The sequence below is a fragment of the Ambystoma mexicanum genome, chromosome 8, assembly GCF_040938575.1.
Source record: "Ambystoma mexicanum isolate Mex_15411 chromosome 8, UKY_AmexF1_1, whole genome shotgun sequence".
NCBI lineage: Eukaryota > Metazoa > Chordata > Amphibia > Caudata > Ambystomatidae > Ambystoma > Ambystoma mexicanum.
In genome coordinates this window covers 1,727,928,477-1,727,939,748 of record NC_090929.1, presented here as the reverse complement: position 1 = coordinate 1,727,939,748, position 11,272 = coordinate 1,727,928,477, and positions in this window count along the sequence as shown.

Below are 11,272 nucleotides of genomic sequence, written 5' to 3'. Positions count from 1 at the left end.
GATCAGCTGCAGTGTGGAGAGCCCAGAGGAGCAGGGCTGTGAGGCAGGGAGCCTGGAAGGCTATGGCTGGAGGCAGCAGGGTGGAGCAAGCAACAAGGCAGAGTCCATGCAGGAGTGAAGGTAAGCAGCATACAAGATCCGTAGAAAGAAGCAAAGGGTGGAGGAAGAACTCTCAGATGCAAGAGGCTGAGCCACTGCAGGCAGCAGCCTTTATACTGCCTAGCCCAGCACAGAGGCAGGCTAATTGGTTGCACCTGGCTAAACACACCTGCAGGCAATCGGCCACCTCCCTTTCTATTCCTGGGCTGGTGGAAGCAGGGCAAGTCTCTAGGGCTTCTGGGGGGTGTAGTTCCATTGATAACCCATAGGAACAGCCAGGAATCAATGCTTGTAGCCAGGTGCATTATGGTATGCGTAGTTTGTTGGAAATAATAATTAAGCAGCAAAGTCTCACAAATGGGAAATAAAGTTTCCAAAGTAAATATAGATAGATCCAAGAGTCTGTTGTAAATAAATGATAAACATATAGTCCAAATTGAGCGTAAATGGATGCGCCCATGGCGCAGGCATGACAGTGTCTCCCTATCCCAGTTTACTTGCCCGACCTGCTGACATCCCTCTCTCTCAAGGAATGGGCGAACATCCCTCTCTTTCAAGGAATGGTCGAACTTTACGTCTCTAACTGCATCCTTGTTCTTGATGACTTCAACATTTGGTTGGATATCCCTTTGCCCTCTTTCGTGACTCCTGCAACACACTGGCATTCAAAATCTGACCCTCCTCTGCCACCGATGCGGGGGGTGGTGAGACAACATTCTCTGACTACGCATATCTAGTGGGGCCAAGGACCCCCCAAGCTATTGAATGATGGGCCTGTAGAGCTATTGGGAGGATCCATCCCCTGGTTACCCTCATTTAAACCTGATCATTAAGACTGGGAGATTCACATGCGGCTCATAAACAACACTGGCCCTGTATACAGGAGATCTCGCTGCCAAAACCAACCACACACCCACAAACTGCAATGTGGTTGCCCCAGGTGGGAAAACACTTGCCCAACAATTACATAATCGGAGCACAGGATAAGGACACAGTCCCTCGACTCGGGTGCAGCGAGAACATGATTCTTTTACAGCCTTGGTGTGCGCTAGCGGAAGGCACCACACACCCTTCTGCATAACTGAGACAAAGTGCCCAATTACTAAGGACTATTTATAAGCCACTGTTAATGACTGAACACACCTGTAGGTTTGTTCCCCAAAGTCGTTACTACATGTAGGAAACAGCAAAAAAAAGGCCCATCAAAGAGATGGACATGTGGATGTTTCGAGGTGGAAATTGCGTTAGGAATTTTGAGGTGGTTGGCAAATCAAAGAGAAGATTATGAAGGGAACTTGTGGTGCGGGAAGTTGGTGGTTTGTAGGAGAAAAGGAATATCAGAAGGAGGTGGCCAGAGAACATCCGGAGCAGAAGGTTGGAGTTGAGCATTGAAAGGAGGACGTTAAAGGAGCATCTGGAAGCAGTTGGAGTTGAATAGCAAGAGGAAGTCATCAAGACACATCAGGAGCAGGTCAGAGTGTGATGTCAGGTGGAGGTTGGCGAGCATTCGGCTGGGGTGCGAGTAGACGCAGGAGAAGGTTGGTCATCTAGAGGCGGTTGCTAGATGGTAGGTCTCAGGAGCTGGGTTCTCGGGTGAAGTGAATAGCCTTCTTCCCAATAGCCTTCTTCCCAATCTACCAGTTAGGCAGTTAGAAAGCTGTGTAGAGTAGCCCCTCAATGCTCACACCAGATAAAATACAACTCACTAGGGGGGGGAAAAACACCCAGCACACCTCTTGCAAGGCAAACCAGGCTTATTCTCACAAATACAAGTGCTTGCTAGCAAAGACTCTGCTGCCACGGAGAGCTCTGACAAAAGCAGCAAAGACAATAAGTTTTAACGATACACGCGTCATAAATCCAGGTAGCTGGTTGGTGCAACCCTATACACATATAGCCTGTTCCATACGGTTGTCAGGTGATTGGCTCCAGCATCTTCTGCCATGTAGGGATCTTCTTCTGTACATCTGGTTCAAATGCTCTAACTGGCAATTTACTTACACGATTCATTATTACATAGCTTCTACGGTGCACCTGGTACCAAGGACCTGATCGACGCAGATACTTTTGAGGTTGTGATAACTTCTCAGAACTACATGAACCCCAGTTCTAATCCCAGACACGCCGGCGCCTCCACAACTTTCCCATCCGCATCTTAAATTTGTTACCTTCTCCCCTGGCACCTCGCAGCACAAATCACATGAACCGATGGTGGGGGCAGCCAGTCCCTGCTCTCTGATCTTCCTGATTGATCGGCCAATGTACAGTTTTATGGCCAGGGGTCTTGAAGATCTGGACTAGTGAATGCGTAAAACTCCCACCCCCCCCCCCTTCTCATGGAATAACTCTTCAAAGATCAACTCTGGCCCCTCTTGGCCTTGCAGGGCACTTTCCTTGTGGGTTACATGCACTAATTAGAAGACACAATGGAGAACTGTGTATTTCCAATGAATGGACCTTCTGCAGGGCTGCAAGCAGAAGGCGCATGCACACCCTTCTAACCCTCGGGAAGGGATTAAGCGTACTGGCATAACTTTAACAATAGGCCTCTATTTCAAGATGACATTTAACTTCTAAAAGTGAGTCATTCCACTCATACCCAGCAGGATCATTATAATTCACTATATTCCCAGTGCAATCCCAGCTTCTAGAGGTGCCCCCTCGCCTCTCCGTTTTCTCCGCTCCCCCACACCATCTCCTTCTATAACAATCTCATCCTAGATCACTGAGGTGCCTGAGACCTCCGCCCCTGCTCCCCAACATTCCCCCCTTTTTGTTAATTCTATATTAACAAACTCCCTTGCCATCCTCCTCATAACTCCACGCTCCTTTCTTGGGCACCCACACTCTAAATACTGAGCGCAAACCTTCTGCCGCTTGATCATACTGCTCTGGGATGCAAGTACGATGTGTACTGCCTTTACTGCCCCTATGTCCTTCGAAGTCAACACAGTTTTCCTCATAGTTTTCAGGATCTGGTGGGCCTGTAGAACTTGTTGCAGGTGGATCAATTATTGGCTCTATTCTAACCATGCCAGGCATATTTGGGTCATCTGTTTGTACCTGCCCCTCTTTTGTACTGCAAGGTGCACTGCTTCTCCCAATTGAAACCATAATGTCGCACTATTAGGGATTGCTTTAGCACAGCATTGAAGTCCCAACTGGCAAGTGCAGAAGATCGCCAGCACGAATACCACCACTGGCACTCGTATCTTCACAACTGCTCCCATCCATGATGGTGTCCATGAGAAGAGCTTGTCAAACGAATCACTCTTAAGAATCCCTGCTTCCGTCTGCATATGTTCTTTGCGGGTGTGCACAGCCGCATATTCTTTGTGTGAGACGCCCATTTGTGGCGTCATTTGGGGGTAAGTACAGCAGGATTCTCCTATTTTCTTTTTCCAAACGCCCCAATACATGGCTGTGAGTAGATGGGGCACATACCGGTTCTGCAACGTCATTTACCTGGATGGCTCTCAGTTCACCATTGACCGCGCTAAATGCGTGTTTGTTTATTTATATGGCGCAGCAAACCCAAAGTTATCAGGGCGCAAATATATTGTTCAGTGTCATTTGTCAGCTGTATCCGTTCCCATCAAACTATTTTCAGCCATTTGGCATTGGCCTCTGCTTGTATTCCTGACACTAACAGAGAAGCAAAAAATGTCTCTTCTTTAATGTGCGGTCCTATATTGATCAGATATTTCGTGAAGCAATTGAGCTGAGTTTTTTGACGGATAGTTGGATCTCTTTTTCCTTTTCAAAAGTATGTTTTTCTATTTTCCTAGCAAGATTCTGAAAAGATGGGGCTGTAGTGGCGATGCAGAGGACCTGCTGGTGGCGTGGGGTTAACCAAGCTCCATGGTCTCATGGTTAGGTGTGCTTCAGGCACCACGAGGAGAGCCCAGTGCAGCGTGGTGGGAGATGCAGAAACGCCTGCTGGCTACAGACCCAGTACATATCCATCACTGCTGCTGCTCCTTTCTTGAGGTCTGGAGTGTTCATTGTTACATTGTACTTGTCATTGGTACTCACAGAGCCTCTCCTCCATTATAGAAGCACAGTTGATGTTTCTCCACCTTCACTGCTTTCTCCTTTGCTTCAATCCATGTTAGCATTGCCATGTGCGCCCCCCCCCCAGTACTCTTGACATGTTTCATTTATCCTCCGGATCACTTCTTTTCTGTGTTCTGTAAGTCCTTCTGTCATACAGTTTCAGTCTCTTCCCACCGATTGGCCACCAACCTCACCCCTTCTAACTGCTTGCGTGGTCTTTGTAAGCACTGTGGGTTTCTGGCATTAAGGGCATCAAGGTGAATGTTGTGCGCTTGGGACGTGCTTCGCAGCCTACAGAGTGCTAGATGGACAAGACATTGAGCATCCAAAAGCGGAACCTCTTGTGGTATTAGTACTTCGGGGGCTCCCGCCGCATGTGGTATTAAGGAGCAAATATAACCACTCCCATTTAACCTCTGTTTCCCCACCGAGCTCATGTCTGCGTACTAACTGTTACTCATCTCTGGATGGTGCACGTTCTCTATCATGTCGAAACCTAATCCTCCAAATTCATCATTTTTTTTTCTTAGTTTGTCTTATAAAATGTTTTAATATCCTGGCATATGACACAGATAATTTTGCATCAGGTAAGTATATCCATATTCATTTTTTGTCATCACATTCCCATTTATTGGTGTATTAATGTCAATTCCCAGTATTGTGCGATTGTCCTCATTCTGATTTGTGCACCTTCCTTGGGTATCCCCCTTCTATATGCTCAAACCATACAAGATTACATACTAAATAAGTATAGTCCTAAACCAGAAATAAAAATGCTAAATATTTTCTAAATGAAATGCATCACGCACAGTATTATCAGATCTTTTCATATCGTACATTAGAAATAGGCGCATAGATAAGTACTTGCATTATTAGAGTAAATGAGAAGAAAAGAGATCATTTGCCGTTAACAAGTGGAACAATTAGTGCAACGTAAAACGTCATTCAATTAAAATAAATAATTCATGAAATGTCTATATGTAATTCATATACATGTGTACATTCAGGGAATTGCCCTGCAAATTTGGATACAATATCGCAGCTCCCGGACCTTTACTGCAAATGGAGTGGCATACACAATGGTAAAAGGCCTCTTGTTTCTTTGTTCACTCCACCTGAGCACAAAGTTCCTAATGAAAACATGATGAACTGGAAACGATTGGAGAGGCTGTGATGTTGTTGATGCAGGTGTAGCGCCGGTTGTTTCTTCAGACCGCTGTGGTGCTATCTGTTAGGAAATAGATTCGATGATCTTGTCAAAACAGTTAAGTAATCCTTAAATTCCTCACCCAGAATGGACGCTGCCCTGTGAGCTGCAGAGGCCTTCCTTACGGGAGATATAGGCGTATGCATTTGCCGGCGGGTTACCACCTCATGTGGTGATAAGTGATGATCCTTACAGGGCTGCGTCCACAAATTGAATAAAGCAAGAAGGAGACTATGCACACAGTTTCTCTGCAGGGTGGCATATAACTTGGATAATTTGGCCTTCAGCAATCCATTGATCCTCTCTACGACCCCTTTGGCCTGGGAGTGGTAAATTGTGCACATCCGATGTTTGATGCACAGTAACGCAGTTACTTCTTTAAAAAGTTTAACGAAATAGGTGCCATTGTCTGACGGCAGCACATGACAAACACCCCAGCGAGGAAACCCCTCTCTTACTAAAAATGTGGCGGCGCGTTTAGCATCTGGATGTGCACAAAGACCTGCCCCGACCCACCGGGAGAAGGGTAACCCCACGACAATCGTATACCTACTCCTATTGCACCGCAGTCTATATGGAGCTCCCGAAACAGCACAGTAGGGCGAGGTAGTACATCTCTTATAGTTCTCAGGGTGTGGCCAGTACTGTAGGTCTGGCATGTGATGCAATTTATCAGCATTTTACTTCCTGTAGATTCAGGACACACCACCAGTCCTCCTGTATTTTGTTTTGACAAATGAAATGGGTGATGCAACTGGTCAAAGGGGACAAGCAACAGTTGTGCAGCATGACAACTTTACCCATGCTTTCTTGTCACCACAACACATCTGTGCGGATTGTGTACCACCTCTTTTCTGCCATAACTCATCCTCCTGTGGGGCCCAGCCTTGTAATTCAATCATTTGTGCTATTGGAAGTGAAGTGTATGGTGCTGGCAACTACTCTCGTCCCCGTGCTATTGCTGGATACTCCGAGATGTTAAGCACTGTGAGATAAGCGGCCTGTTTGGCCGCTGCTGTCATGAAGGTCTTGGAAAGCAGATGGATCAGTTTATCCAATAATGCTGCATTTGGAACTGGGGGCCCATCAGCCCTCCTAAACCCTCTGCTTTTCCACCTTGCAGGCCCTGTTTGCACTGTTGTTGTGACATAGGCCGAATCAGAATAGCTGGTCACTCCGCACCCCTGGGAAGCTAGAAGTGCTTTGATAAGTGTTATGAGCTCGGCAGCCAGGGCTGTATAATGCACGGGCAGCCTTTTTTATACCCAAACCTCATTTTCACTGTCCACTAGGTGACAGCTGCCGGCCCCATATGTCTCAGTCCTGTCCTCTGTTCAGTAGAGTCCTGTCCTCTGTTCAGTAGTTGCTGAACCATCAACAAAAAGTATTTTTACCCCTCATGCGGGCTGCCTTTTTCTTTTGGTATGACGTCCTCCTTCCGTCAAATGTTACATACTCATGCCTAGCGATATCTTCCTCAGTGCACAGTTCTGTCAGTAAAGTAGCAGGGTTTACTGCCTTAGACCGCACTATGTGGATATTTGGGCCAGATAAAATGACTTCATATGCGGTTGCCCGCTGTGTGGTCAACGTTGATTTAGATCGTTCCAGTATGGTAAATACTGCATGCTCCACTTACAGGGCATCATCACAAGTTGGGTGGTATCCCTGTGATATTACCACCAGGATACCACCTGGGTAAAGAGCGCTACAGCCAACCGATCTGCTAGATTACGCATTCGGCGGTAGCAGTAATTCCCCATTGTGTCCATTGGACCCAATGGGACATTTTCAGCACAATTACGGTGTGCTAATACCGCTGGCGGTAATTGTGCCAAAAATGGGCATGATTACTGCCAGCTCAGAGCTGTGGTAATGCTGCCAGACTTGTGATAGGGCCAGCCCTTAAATGCGCCGGTCATATTATGACCGGCGCATTTGGTAAACAACACCAGCGATGAAAACGACAGCTTTTGAGTGAATGCTCGAATCGCCCCAGGGAGATAACTGTTTCAACCTTGCTAAATCCCCTTTCTTTGGCTGCTCTTTGTGACTGTATTATTTTGAATTGTGTGGAAGGTGAGAGGCGAACACTCCACTCCTGTGAACTGCTGGGACTTTTCCTGGCACACGGCTGGCACTAGTTGAAAGGGCAATTCTTGGTCGGAGAGTTACAACCTTACTGTAAATCAGGTTGTTTCGGGAGTGTGCTGGAAGGCGCTGATGTACAACCTCAGAAGCGGAGCAACAATGATGCCATCCTCTTCTAAACTGATCTCCAATGATTAAATGTTAGCTCCCATGAGCCTTCCTCTTTCCCCTTCCCCGGGGTTAGGATGACCTTTATTGGCTCAAGAGACCCCACGCGGACTCCCTAATAGTTAGAGCCGCAAAACAGTGAAATACCCTAATTACATCATTTCTTGCACTGACCCGAGAGCCATTGAATTTGCCGATTATATTGGGCGGGGCAGGGCCTCAGCTGTATCCTTGGCATCAACCTTTAAGGCGACTGGCGAGGTGGATACATCTTCAATCTTTCAGACTCTTCGGCTGCCCCCTGCAACTACTTAAAAGGCTTCCACCAATTTAAGCCTGGAGGACACTCCTCCGGACCAGAGCCTGACTTCAAACCTTTTGGGCACAAAATGGGCAACAGGTCTCTGATTTGGATTTCGTTTCATCCTCTCCAGCCCCTTCACCTGCACTACTACCCGCAGTGCGTCTTTCTGCAGTCATGAGAAGAATGGAGGAAGGTTCTAGACAAGACTGCAATGGGCTCTTTGCTGAAATCCTGTCAATATTGGTCTCATTATGAGGGCCTACAGAGAGAAACTAAATCGAATACCGTTCTCCTAGAGTCACTACTCTACTTTGCAAGTTGCAGCCAAAGAATTTCTTTTTGCTCGTACTAAAGACCAGAGAGACCCTCATCAGACAGCGGGGAACACTGACCTAGCATCCGACCCACGTAACTTAGATGGCACGGGGTTACAAGATCAGGGGGACACCTAATGTCCACAATTCAATACAAGGCCATACATTAATTCCACCTATTTCTAAGGAGTCAGTACATTTGGAAAGACAGGTCACTTATGCATTGGCTTGGCACGCTTTTCTTGGGGAGCGGCGGGGGGGGCACTTTCACTAAGGCAAACAAGTGTTCTAGTCGACCAAGCAAAAGTCAGTCTATCCATAAGGGGGGCTCTCCACCCACGGGCGATGTCATCTCTGTGGACGAAGACTCAAGAGAGGGAACTTTAAACTCTGTTTTGACTGTAGAGCCTGTGGTAACCTCGAAGGCCCCCTTTGCGCAGACTGAGCGGTGGTGTCCAGGGGAGAAAAAGTAAAAACTGCTTTTGTAATCGGTCAAAAAAGCAGGTGGCGCATACTTTTTTGCACTCGGCCATTAAGGCGGCACTAGTTAATCCTGCGCTTAAATTAGTTCCTGCAACTGCTGGGGCAAATATAGGGGCACCAACTCCTGCTGAACACAGTTTAGAAACGTCTACTCTAAGGGCAGCGGCTAACTCTAGCGAGTCGAATCTGTAGGGGGAGACGTCTATTCTTTTTATGCCTTTAAAAGAACACCCCACGACTGGGGCCACACTTGCAATTCGAGTTTGGCAGCCAATCAAGTCCAACCTGCTGTAACTTCAACTAGTATCACAGGTCCTCAAGAGTCTTTGGAGCAACTAGTTTGTCAAAGTAATCTGCTTGATGGAAATTTGGGGACTTATCCTCCAGAGTTTGTCCCCCTTAACTCTTGATTGAACAAAAATCTGCAGCAAGGGGGAACGCAGGATCAGCTTCCAATAGATCCGAGCAGCTTAACCACTCTTAGTTTCCGGACCCAGCCCTTGCGTCGGGAAGACCGCTCACCAGCAAATCTGTTTACGATTTTCTTTGAGAGTGTGATTCCGGACACTCATACTTTGGTGCTGAATCGTACAAATATACTAGCACTATTAAGAGTGATTCCTGCCTTGTCGAACATTAATTCTAAGGATCTGGAACAGATCTATTCCATAGAACACTACAGAACTGATCGAGCTGTGATTTATGTGAAGTTAAGAATGGTGTTCGACATCCTCTTGAATGAACGAGACAACCTTAGAATGCTGGGCTTTGACCTGGTCCCTTTTATCGACAAGAGGTTACCTGGGGAGGGCGCAAAGTCTGCTACTTCTATTGGTGCCACTGACGAGAAGAGTAATGGCGTCGGAAGAAAGCTGCAATGGGTCCTGGTTGCTGAGTACACCTTGAAAGTAGACTGCTTTGGAACAGGCAGGGAGCTCTGGTTTCTTGGAACTCGCAGGGCATAACCACTTATTATTGCCCTTCAGGAATCCTGGCTTCTGTCTCCTCTGTCCCTGGATGGTTATGTGTCCTTCCAGGAAGCTCGACGAGGAGACTACGGTCGACCATGTGGCGGCCTATTGACACTTGTAAGATCATGCGCTGAGGTCAAAGTGTTGGCCAGTTGGGACATCTCCTTGGGAATTATGGGCACTCACATTGAGATTCAGACGAGGATTATTAATGTATAGTGGGACCCAGGCATGTGCTCACTGGATGATGAACTGGCCTTCATAACATCTTTTGTTACTGAGCAGTTTAATGGATCTCCCAGGGGGCATGTCTTGGTGGAAGGAGAGCTGAACTCGGACTGCATTGGTTGTTATTCGTGGCTAGATTGGGGGGTCAGGGGGGGTTGGCCAGCAAGGTGTAAAGCTGGTAAATGGGAAAGGGTGGTTGGATGGCCTGTTAGGCCCAGTGAGTGTCACAGCTTTGGCGGCTCCCAACTCTAGTCGTTTCCTACGATGGTGGGTGCCCATCTTGCTTTGGCGGGGCTCCTGGCGGTTGCCATGGTGCCTGCTGGAATACCACTCCCTCCAACCAATCGGCCAACACGTCCATCGCGTTCCTCTCGGGTTGCCATAGTTGCGCTACGCAGTTCAGCGCCGTGCACCGGCACACATCATCCAGGAAAACGCCCAACCCGGATGCATAAAAAGCTTGCTCTTTGCCTTACGAGCGGTTCTAAGTGAAGTTGCTCTATGGTTCCTTGATCCTTCGTTTGTCTACAGTTTGCTGCTTGGTTTCCGACTGTCTTCTGCTATTGACTTGCCTCGCATCCAGCCAGTCTCCTGTGCAATTGACCTCGGCTATGGTAATACGACCCTGCTTTTCTTGGATTACGTTTGGCACTGTTTGTCTGGCTGTTCACCTGGCTCCTTGACCCATTTTTGTGTGCAGATTCCACTAGATTTTATTTCTACTACTGGGATCTCCTTTCTTCAGAGTTCTTTGAACGCCTTGCAGTATATCATTGTACTCTGTTCCCATTACAGTGCCCTCGTTCCGTATTGGAAACAAGGTCCTTACTTACCATATTAACTACCCTTCCCTTTTTCCCTACCTTCCCCAAACCTCCTAATTTCTGTGCTACCATCCAAATCCAGGAGTCCCATTAAAAAACATTGGGCCACATTACGACCCTGGCGCTAAGTGAAAAACGATGGCGGTAAATGGTTACCGCCATCGTTTTCCGCCAGGTCCGATCATGACCCGTGACCGTTAACTACGATGCCATTAGCGGCATCGTAGTTAACGCTGCCGCTAACTGCGCCAAGGGCGCGCGCACGCGACCTCCCACACCGTACTTAGCGCCATGGCGGAAAGGTACGCGAATGTCGACCCAAGCGGACATGCACCTAACGCCATCACCCAGCCCGTTAAGTACCTTACCGCCATGGTGCTAATTACGCCATCGCGAACCAACTGTAAAGGGCCATGTAAAGTGAATGCAGCTGCCACAGGTGCACAGAAACAGCACAGGTGAAGGCAATACAGACTCAGGAAGTACAAAAAGAGCACACCCCACCCCTTCCCACACCCAGTCACACT